Source organism: Thunnus thynnus, chromosome 23, assembly GCF_963924715.1.
Source record: "Thunnus thynnus chromosome 23, fThuThy2.1, whole genome shotgun sequence".
Lineage (NCBI taxonomy): Eukaryota > Metazoa > Chordata > Actinopteri > Scombriformes > Scombridae > Thunnus > Thunnus thynnus.
Window position 1 is genome coordinate 1,797,964 of NC_089539.1, and position 12,067 is coordinate 1,810,030.

General features: G+C 39.2%; 1 long non-coding RNA gene across 1 annotated transcript; it reads left to right on the forward strand.

The window, feature by feature from the left end:
- The first annotated feature begins 1,524 nt into the window (after positions 1–1,524).
- LOC137175858 (uncharacterized) lies at positions 1,525–11,751 on the forward strand. Its single transcript, XR_010925731.1, has 3 exons — positions 1,525–1,686; positions 6,878–7,000; positions 11,044–11,751. It is a non-coding gene; the product is annotated as an uncharacterized lncRNA (long non-coding RNA).
- The last annotated feature ends 316 nt before the right edge of the window (positions 11,752–12,067 follow it).

Here is a 12,067-nt window from a genome sequence, read left to right on the forward strand (position 1 = left end):
GCATGACAACTAAAAAAATATGAAACCTGTGTAGACTGGGTTTAAGGCCCCATTGTTAGTGGGGTAAAAACATGAAAGTATATGGTGAAGACAAAATAACAGGAACAACTTACAGTACAATATAAGTAATCATATCCAATTTGACAAAAAAATCTTGTCACAAGGTCTGCTTACTTGTTTTTTTCTGAAGCTTTCAGTCATTCATCAGTAGATGCAGTTTGCTCAGTTATCATGGAGATGGTTTACCTGTTATAATGTGACTTAAGTATTGAATTTCATTCAAAAACATGGGTCCTGTCTTTGGGGGTACCAGCAGAGATTTTAAGGTGTTTAATGGTTTGTGGTAAGTACACAGACAGAGCAAAACATCCTATTGCTGAAGGGGATGGCAGAAAGCAGCGCCTTACTGGATGATATGATGTTACGATATGGCTAGAGTTGAACCTGGCTCAACTTTTTGGCCGGACGACCCTGCATTTGTTTGCTGGAGCCCTCTGCTCTGGTAAGTGAAGAGGGGGCCTCTTTTTTAACACAGGACCAATGTTGGTCTAAACACCAAACCAAAACCATTCATAGCATCAACTGGGAGGAGGTCAGATGTCAATCAGGAGTCAGTGGACAACTAGGAGAGATCAAAGAGGACATTCACATCCAAGAGATGTTCAGTACATGTATGAACTAATCTTTAACACCAAATCTTCAAACTGAACTAACTATACTTTTAGCAATGGAGCTTCTCTCAGTGGTGACTAAGAGCACTGTTGTCAGCACACAGAAACAGTCATGATGTGATAACTGTCGCAAATAGTTGGCTTGGTTCAAGCTTATAAACAGTGCTTGTATAGGCCTGGTTTTATACTGATGTGAATGTGATAGCTTGAACCAGCAACACACTGAACGTAATGTACTGACGTGCTGAACATTGCAGCAGTATGACCACTTAGGTTAGGAAAAAAGGAAAAACAAACAAACATAGTCAGTTACTACAAATATTTTAAGTGAATTGAACGAAACAAGCAAAGTGAAAGTAAGTCCCACCTCTACCTTGAACAGAGACATGTATGACACTCCATTATCACATGACTGAAATTCTATACTTAGGTTGTGTGATAACAGATAAACCATCTCCATAACACCTGAATAAACTCCATCTGCAGATGAAGGCCAAGAGGCATGGCTGAGAGGTTCAGCGGAATCCAGTAACTGGACCTGGTAATAGGTTTTGCTTTGTTGTCTTGTCAAACTGATATTTCCTAGGTCAAGAATGGACCCTAAACCTTAATCCAATTCAAAACTTCTCTGACACAATTTAAACAGAGGTTGAATAGTACAAGCTCCTAAAAGGTCCTAATTATTTCTGGGTTATATTTGATTGATTGAATTATTGATTGAATTATGTTGTTGTGCTCTTTGTATTTTGTCCACCTCCTATATATGTCTGTGTTTGTTAACTGGGTCACACAAACATAATATCCTATAATGTCATTTTGAGTTTGTGAGTGTATCTCAACTGACTGTGTGGTTTCCTTTTATAGCCTCCTCCACACTCTCAGTAAAGAGTAACTGCGAATTGGATTTCTCTTGTGGAGGAAGTCACAAACTCACTTTGATGTTCCGTCATTGAGTTACCCTGCATGAATGCAATCCAGCAACCCAGGGAAGAAGAGAAGAGAGTATATACCAAAGGTGTGTAGCAAGACATAAAAAACCTCATTTCAGCCATACTGAAGAAAATCCTCCAGGTGAGTATCTGTAACGTCACACTGAGATGTCTACTCAGTGGATGCACATTGCAGTTTTTTGATTATACAAATATTTTTTAGAGCCTGAGCAGCTTTGGAAGCAGAAATAATCTTATTGGCATGGTGACTTTGTGGTTTGCACCATCACCTCACAGTAAGGAGGTTCTGGCCTTCTAAGTCCTGCTCTTTTTTGTCCAGAGTTAACATGTCCTCTCTATATAGGTTAAAAGCAGATTCTACTTTTAGATTTTTTAATTTACAAGACTTTTTCTTAGTTGGATCTGTCTGACTGACTGTTCTATTTGTGAGTTTTGGTTAGTGGGATCCTTTCTCTCCTTAGTCCTTTGTTGTGGCTGTCTGACACATCTTACTACATAATCCTTAGAGACTTTGAATGACTGAATGAATAAAGTGAATTAGAATGGCAATTTGGTCTGATTGTGAAGCTGCATCTTTCCATCCACTTTTCAACTCACAATTTCAGTGGCAGTTTAGCCAAGCTCAATGTCCCACATCAAACCAGATGAAGAGTCTACAGCCATGTTAGCAGCTCTGTGAGGCTGTACTAAGGTACATTGGTGCTCTAAGCTAAATGTTAATGTCAACATGCTAACTCACAAAGACAATCATAAGTGGTGCCAGAACATCATGCTTGGGGAGGCTACCAAATTAAGTGATCGAACGCAACATAATTTATTTGAAGGGACACTTTTAGCGTTAACTGGCATATTGTCATTTTTAACACTTCATTGGTGCAATGTTGCTAGACATAAATAATGAAAACAGTTTGATGAAGCTGTTTATATGATTAATTCTACTTTATCTCATGTTGTACATTGTAACATCACATCACAAAATATGACATGGCAGTTTTTACACCATCATGCATTCCAACTGCTGAAAGAATGCAAAACTAAAGTTGGAGGGCAGGTCATGACATACAGGACTGATGAGCTCCTGTAACTCGACATCTCCAGATATAACAGGCTGAATATCGAGTTATAACTGACCAGTCTGAAGTGTGTAGAGTTTTGTGTGGTTATTCTGTAGCAGCCTGGTTTCATCTGCAGGTGATTTAATGAAGGTAAACAAAGTGAATGACTGTGCGTAATGGCACTGTGCTCTGATGCAGCACTTCTCTAATCTATATGTTTTATCAACATATAGTTGCAGCTGTGGACAACAGATACTGTAATAATCACCCACATTCATTTATATATCAGTGCAGACTGATTTATCAGTGTTCCAGTTTTAACCACATTAAATGTTATTTCTGATGTCTATTTAAACACTACTACTGGTTGAAGAGTTTTTGATTAAAATGCCACAAGTAAAAGGTAAAATGCTACAAATAAAAGTGGCCAGTGAGGTTTTCAAGACAGGAGGGAAGACAAGTACTTTTCGGGACAGAGCTGTCAATCTCATTTGCACAGCTGATGTGGCCATAATGAAAGAATATTACATTAGGGGACATTATGAGACAAATCACCACAACAAAATGGGCAGTTGGAAAGGTAGCACAGGGTACAGTCGTGGTAGCAGAAAGAGGCTATAAGTGGCCTTTCTGGTAAGGCAGAGGAGCAGTTGCTGGTGTTATCTTGTCACAATGAAGATGCAATTCCAGCAGATATCTCACCCTTTCACAGGAGGATCCTTAACTCACTGCTGAGGACATGAAAATATGGCTCCTCTTCCCTATGTTTTCACCTTTGCAGTCACTGGCTGCAATAAAGACTAAGCACAGGATATGTTTACATGTGGAGAATGATGTTAGAGTTGCCTATCAACCATAACTCCAAGAAGAAGGCTAAATTGTGTGGTTCAGATGAGGATAAACATCAGCCAGGGGACAAACAAATTTACTTGCAGCTTGGGAGTTCTAAGTGAGTTCGTGGAAGGCATTTCTGTAGGTGTGTGGTCATGCCAGAGGCATCAGGTCAGGAAGAGTGATGTTCTTTCCTTATTATGCAGATCAGATGGAAATCAAGCTCTCCTTGAAACTGAAAATCCCTGTCACTGAATAGAAACTGTCAGCATGAAAAAAAAAACTGAAAGGAAAAAAAAATCAGAGATCAATCAAAGATTGTCATGTTGTTTTTTCACTGTAAATACAACTTTTTTTCAATACTTTAATGCCAGTGTTTCTTTGTTCAGTTCAAATTTTGTTTGTCAAAATCTAAAATTGCTGTCCTGGCTCCATAGAAACCAACAATTTATTCTTATTGGTAAATTTTTACTAACCATGAATAGTTAAGTGCAGAAGTTTAAGTATTGTATTAGCAGCAAAATGTAGTTAAAGTATTAAAGTTAAAGTAGTGGTTTGGTTCCCTCGACTGACATATCATTATCTCCACCAGGCGTAAGCCTGGAGGAGATCATGCAATCGGTTATTTGTTTGTGTGTATATAACTGTCCGCAGCTAATCTCACATACTACATCAGCCTAATATTTTTTGTGCACATTTATGACTGTATGCTCAAGGACCTCTCAACTACTTTATATACAGTTAGCTATTTTATTCCAGTGGTTTCCAACCTAGGGGTCAGGCCGCCTTCAAAGAGTCACCAGGAAAATTGAAGGGTTGTGAGATGATTAATGGGAGAGGAAAGAAGAAAAAAAAAGGCAAAATATTAACAAATTAATCTGTAAACAAAACAAACAAAACAATTAAGAACTAGAACTCAAAATTAACAATGTACTAGTGAAAAATATGATGACCCTAATTTTAATACTTTTTTCAAAACTTTTTAAAATGGAGGAAATTACAGAACGACAAGTGGCCAACATTATCAGTGCACTAAAAAGCTCTAAAGCTAAAGATGCCTATGGGCTTGACACCAACTTTTTAAAATTAGACAAAGATTCCCTGGTACGCCCGATTACATATTTGGTTAATCTGTCATTCAGGCAAACAGTTGTCCCATCAGTTTGGAGGTGGCCACACTTACCCCAATCTCTAAATCTGGGGATAAAACAGACATGGCTAACTATCAACCAATCAGCATCCTTCCAGTTATATCTAAGATTGCTGAGAAGTGGGTGGCAAAGCTATTGACTGAACATCTAAATAAAAGCTACACCCCTGTGCACCCTATGCAATTTGGGATCCGTGCCCACCATTCCACAGAATCAGCAATCTGTGTCTTCTTAGAAAAAGTTAAATTCATATTGGATAAGAGTTCCTATGTCGGTGCTGTCTTTCTTGATTTAAAGAGGGCATTTGATACCATTGACCACCAGATTCTTTTATCTAAATTAACTCACTTTAATTTTTCTGAAGAAGCTATCCTGTGGATGAAATCATATTTATCCAATAGAAAACAATGTCTTTGTGTTGATGGCACCAAATCTCCTTACCTTGACTGTCCTGTAGGGGTCCCACACAGCTCTATTATTGGACCAATGTTATTCACACTATATATTAATGACTTACCCAATGCATGTCAGAACATCAATATTCAAATGTATGCAGATGATGCAGTAATTTTTACACAGGCAAAAGATGTCCAAGAAGCCTCCTTAACTCTTACATCACACTAACTGGTCACTTGCAGGTGTAACAACACTCAAACCAACAGAATTACTTTTCAAGAAAGCTATAAAAATCCTTGATAAAAAAACATAAAAAAAAAAAAAAAAAACTTTCATTCCAACATTGTAACATCCTGGAAAAATATCATGTATTAAGTTTTGAGAACTTCAAAAACTTTAAATATGCTTGTTACCCCACCTCATTTAGATTAATTTATTAGACAGAGGGCTGAAAGTGGCAATAGCACTAGGGCCACCACTAGAGGGGACTGTGTGGTAACATTTAGACACACCACATTTGGACAAACTGCGCTATAAGTAAAGGGAAGTAAATATTGGAATGGCCAACCACTTGCAATAAGGGAGTGCCCCATATATTCCACCTTTAAGTCTCATCGCAAACAATGGCTCACAGCAAACCAGAACTGTGAGCATTTTTAACCGGACATGTGAACAATGTATTTTGTCCCTTTATGCTGTGTATTTGTATATTTGTATTTGCATGTTGTTATTTAAACTGTTTCTTCTTTTGTCACCTGCCTAGGGAATACAGATGATTTTTTGCTAACTCCAGCATGTTTACATCTTATATTGTATTCTGATGTGTATTAATGTGCTCAGTCCCTATCAAATAAACAAATAAAATAAATAAATAAAAATAAATTTGAACATTTATTGAAATGAAACCATGTGAGAAGTTTAGAGGGAAAAATCACTATTTGGTGGAGCTCTTAACAATCCATAGACATCTGAAATGTGACCCTGACTACACACTGCTTTTTGTAAGAGGTCAAAAGCCAAAAAGATTGGATACCACTGGTTTCATCTTTAACAATGTGTTGTATTTTAAAAGCTTGTTATATTATCCATTGTGTCAAATCTTCATCTGAAAAGTGACTAAAGCTGTCAAATAAATGTAGTGGAGTAGAAAGTACAATATTTCCCTCTGAAATGTAGTGGAGTGGAAGTATAAAGTAGCATCAAATGGAAATACTCAAGTAAAGTACTTCAAAATTGTACTTAAGTACAATACTTGAGTATATATGATTAATTACTTTCCACCACTAGTCATTAATATTATGTATTCCTTTATGATGCCAAGTGTACAGAATGTTATTATTCATAGATCTGAGTTCATTCTGTTTCAAAGGTGCTTAGGTAACAGCTGATTTGTGATTTAGTTTAATAAGCCTGTACACTGATTGAGTTTGACACCCTTGGTGCGGCAGGTTGAGCATGATACCACAGATCCTGATAGAACTGAGATGTGCTTTCCAGTGGTCAGTGTGGATATTTGTCACTTATAGCCAAGAGTTAAATCAGTCAGTCAGATTATTTCTGCCTCCCCCATATGTTTGTGGAAGGAAACCTTCAGCGTGTGCACTGTGACTTTATTTGCCTCTGTTCTCTGTGGTCCAGCCCGCAAATATTAATCAATCAGCTTGTAAAATACCTGCTCAGTAGGGAGACTTTCAAATAATAAAACAATTTAGAGAAGGTAGTTTCATAGAAGTGACTGTCACTGAGGGAACTTGAGAGTCCTGGTGTCGCGCACATATGAATATGACGACCTTCAGTGTGTTTGTGCTGTAACTCCTCTGCAGGGATGAGGAGGATGTCCTGCAGGATGATTAAGAATTCCCTGCTGGCTGCTGGCTGCTGCATTAGTATGGATGCTGAGTAGGTGAAAGTCCTCTCTTGATGCTGTGACCCTCAACTGCTGTCAGGTATGCGAGACATCTACATCCAAACAAGAAGTAACTGCAAACACTTAAGGACGATAACAGCAGGTAGCTCAAAAGTAATGAGACCATAGAGAGTCCATAAGTGCTTCCTCATTGTCTAGACACTTTATAGGCCTTTGTACCCACCCCTCCAACACACAATCACTCTCTCACACACACTCTCTTTCAACCACACTATCACTTCATCGGCGAGTTCATTTCCATTCTGAGCGCTCCTTGCTGGTGGGTCAAAGCCCTGATTGTGTGGAGAGCTGATGGAGGCAGAGACTCTCACTTCCCAGTGCCTTTATTATGGAGGAGGAGGCTTCCCTTGGGCTCCCTGCTCTTACACTACAGCCTCCTGGCTGCAGCAGGGAGGACATAAACGTATTCATAGCAGCCACACCAGCCCCTGGATTGTTTGAAATGATTCAGGTAAAGAGCTGGTGGAGCTGGGAGATGATGGGGAGAGGGAGGGGAGGGTGTTGGATTAGATGCAGTTCAGCAAGCTGGGTACCTTTGTTTCCCCCAGCCAATTCCATCTGACCATGGGAGAAAAGTGTGAGCGAAATCTTTTTCTGTCACGTTTATTTTCCATCCAGTTGCCATCATGGGAGAGCTGAAGAGAATGAACATGAAAAATTCAACGCAAATCAATACTAATTCAAAAAGCAGGTTTTTCATGTGATTAACCTGCAGGCCTGTATGTATGGTGCACATAGTATAAACACAATATGTTTTGTACCAGCCATGATCATAAACATTTTTGATTATACATGGGTGGAATTAGATAAAAAATAATTCACTTTCTCACTCTTGAGGTTCTCACAGGTTTCTAGGAAGTAAATGTCTGAATAAACTTAGTGTTGTATAGAGAAACTGACCTATTTAGCCCACATTTATTAAAACACTACATTAATGGAATACCTAACCTCACTTGATAATATTAATTCATGCAATATACTGATTACTTAAATTTTGTTATTTTTAGTATTAGTTATACCAGTTCTGTGGCACTGTAGCTTCTTAAGCTAATGTTAATGTTAGCTTGACAGACTGACAGGATGAGCTAACATTGGCTTCACAGTTCTTAAGGTCTAGATTTGGAGATTCGGATGATATGCTTAAAATTATGATATGATGCATTTACACTAGGAGATTTCAACATTTGTGCCAGCTATTGGTCATTTACAGTTAACATCTACAGAGATACCTGCTAGCTGCCTGTCTGAAACTGATGTGAAGCATCATCAAAATAATTTATCTAGGGCCAGACCCACTATGAGGTTGGTGTTTCTGAACAGACACAGTCCACTGTCTACTTTTCCAAGCATCATAAGTTACATTCTTCTATCACAATACCATCTTTACTTGAATGTTAATTGTTCAGACGCTGGCCTGCAAAGAACCAGACAAGAGCTGAGAGTTTATTTTTGCCTCAAGTAATGTCACTTGAGTCAGCGGGGGTTGGGGCTGAAGACTACAAGTTTGAAGATGACAAAAATCTGGGGGGGTGGAGTTAGAAAGAAGTGAAATGGATGGATGTATTGAAGAGAACTGGTTATCGGTTTCCCATTATAGAGAAACTACCTGGATGTTGCTCACGCTTCCTGAACACTGGGGCCCATAGAGCATGCTCAGTAGAGACCACAGACTGTAAAAATATGGACGTAGCCCACCTTCCCATTGGTTTCTGAAGAGTGGTTTTGAAGCTTAAAGTGAGCGGCTCTGACCATTGCCATCTTCGCAATGCCTGACTCCTCCTAAATCTCGGCTTATCCAAAATGGACAAAAGAGGTGGAGCTGATGCTGGCTGAATGAAGCCTGGTTGTTAAACAAGCCACCAAGCAGCTAGCGACCTGTCACTCAAAGCAGCCATGTAAATGGTAAATGGTAAATGGACTGTACTTGTATAGCACCTTTCTAGTCCTCTGACCACTCTGCTTTTACACTATGTGTCACATTCCCATTCACACACACATTCATATGCTGAATGGGTACAGGGGCTACCATGCAAGGTCCCAACCTGCCTATCAGTGGGAACCAACCATTCACACACATTCATACACTGATGGCACAGAGCAATTTGGGGTTCAGTATCTTAGTGGACGACCCGCTCTACCTCCTGAGCCATAGCCACCATGTCCTTACTTATGCATAACTTTATGGCTGAATGAAATTTAAATGGATGAGTTATAAAAAAAAATCACCCCATGTATAGTTGTCATGAAAGGGTAAATTAGCTGTAGAGACCAAAACAGTTTTTTTTTTTTTTTTACCAGGCTCTAAATATGTTTATTTCTGCTGTAAAGTTGGGCATTTTGGGGGATTGGGGATTGACTCGCTTTTGGTGCCAGCCTCAAGTGGCCATTTGAGGAATTGCATTCATTGGCACTTCTGCATTGGCTTCATTTTTCAGCCTCGGAGGTTGCCGCTTGGTAGGGACTTCCACTGGCCAAGCCAGCTAGCTTCCTGTTGGCGCTACACTAACTTGAATAGGGTTGAAATAATTTAATCATGTCTGTTATTGGACTAAATGGATCAAATTTTGACAGTAAAGTATTCAGCCACTCCTTTTCCACTGATTGTGTGTGGGGAAAAGTGCTTTTTGGGCCAGTGTGCATCACCTGACAGACCTGGAAGATGTAATTACACGATTTGGTCAGTATGTCAAATTGGCTTCACAGCCTGGCGCTCTTTGGGGGCTTGGTACAGTTGAGTGAACTGAGTCAAGTTGCATTGCGGGTAATGAAGGCACCAGGTTTTGACAAAGAAGAACAATGTGTGGAATAAAAAAGATAATATGTCTGGTGCTGCTGCATCAATCTTGAGATATTGTGGAGTGCACTGCTATATCTGTGGAGTACTCTTACAACATACTGTTAATGATATAAGTTGCCTGATTAAAAATACAGCTCTTGCAATTTGAAAATTACAATGGCAATTTTTATATATAAAAATAATGAATCCTTTTGCCCTAGTAACAGCACTCAAGTACTGTACATATCACCCCACTTATGCAGAAAATGCATTCAAATCTAGAGCACCCCCCCACCCACTGCAGTTACCCCAAAACCACAGACACTCCCCCTCCCTTCACAGCTCTGGAAATACATTGCTCCAGCATTCCTCAATGTTCAATGACAGGTCGGTCCATTATCTGTGTAATATCATGTTGTCTGAGTTTGAAATTTATCAAGACAGCTTAATATATGTAACTGTGGCCCAACTACTGTCAGTCTCATGCTGTCAATCTCTAGATCTCAAACTGCAACTCTAAACAAAAATTACACATGTAATTATTGTTCTCTGAATTATGGATGATATCCAGACAGTATATAATAACTGGACCCTCTGTGGCAGGAGGATGAAATTAATCTCGCCACACTGCTCAGAGTTGATTTGTGTTTATGTCTGTCTTTGATTGGGGAAAAGTGCACCGCTAACATCAGTTACCAGGCTAGATAGCTAATTAGCTGCTCAACTGCAGCACATTAAACAGCTTGTAAACATACCTGCAAATGTCACTTTGGTCCTGTTAGCTGGGGTGCTTCTTGGCATTATTATAAAACAACATTCATCTCATAATGAGATGACTCATGTTATTTAAATCACCAAAGAAGCCTAAATACCTTAAATAGACAATAACAATCCATAATAATAACAATAAACAACCACCACACTTTTGGGTGATTTACACCTGTAGTGCAAAACTTAGACATATAAATGAACTTCAGTTACATTCAAGCCCTTGCTAAACAAGTTCACACAATGCTGATTAAACCTGTCACTGCCAGGTAAATCTCTCTGTATTTCACAATGTACCAGAGATTTTACCCATGAGAACTCATGAAGGTGCAATGAGAGACCACTACACAGATGTACAGTAGTTGCTTACAGTGTAGCATAACTGCCATGTTAGTGCTGAAACATACGGTGGCAGTAGCTGAACCAGTTTCACAAACACATGCATGGCATTAATATGATGCTCAACATGAGCTCTGGAAACTTCTTAATAGGCTCTTGTTGCCCCTCTGAAATTCAAGGAACTGATTCAACCTTTCACTGCTGTGATCGTGAATCTGCTGCTGCATGAACTGAAGATAAGGGCTCTTATATGGATACACGGACACCTGGGATGCTGGATCATCACAGCTCAGGGATGCATACACTGTCTGATCACATCCTCTGCGGCTCATGTGAAGGCTGCCAACGTGACCTGACTCTGAAGCTTGGGTTTGTGCTGAGACATTGTTTGTGTGCTGTATGGCATCACTATGCATGGACATTTCTGCTGGGGGGAAATATCAGCGGGCGGGTCAGGGATGGAGAATTGTTTTGTTTGCTTTTATGGGTTCATGTGAATGTCAGTGAATGTTAGTGCAGTGGGATGAATGACAATCCGCCTCCTCCTGCACTCTGATGTTTTCTTCACTCTGACCCTACAGTGTTGACAAAATGGAAATGATCAGGGTGTAAGGCAGATGATGCAAAGCGTCAGTGGAATAATGTGAAAGCTATCAGAGTAATGAGGTGACACTGAGGCTCGACCCCTCTTCATCTGTCTCTATTTGTCTGTGTTTCCAGCAGCCATCAGCCAGCGCTTTTCATTTCATGTTCTGATGTGATAGTTAATTTCCACACTACTGCATCCATGGCTGGAAGAAATACTCAGATACTTTACTGAGGTAAAAGTAGTAATACATCAATGTAAAGATAAGTTTATTGCTATAGTTGCATTTGAAAGTTTATTTGAGTAAAAAACACAGGATTGTCAGCAAAATGTACTTGAATAATCAAAAGTAAAAGTATCCTTTCATTGAGTTATATTATATCATCTAAGTACTATGATGATACACTCATGTGTAAGTAACATTTTACTGGGTGGAACTAATTTATATAGCCTACTGGGCAGTTTAATCTGCAAAATCCTCAATGTTACATAGGAATGTCTCTCTTTATTCAAAGCAGACACAACAGTCCTAATTATTATTATTTTAAGAACCATGCCACTGTGGTTTTGCTCCTTACACCTGCAATAACTGATTTATTTTTTTCCTCCTGGGGGCA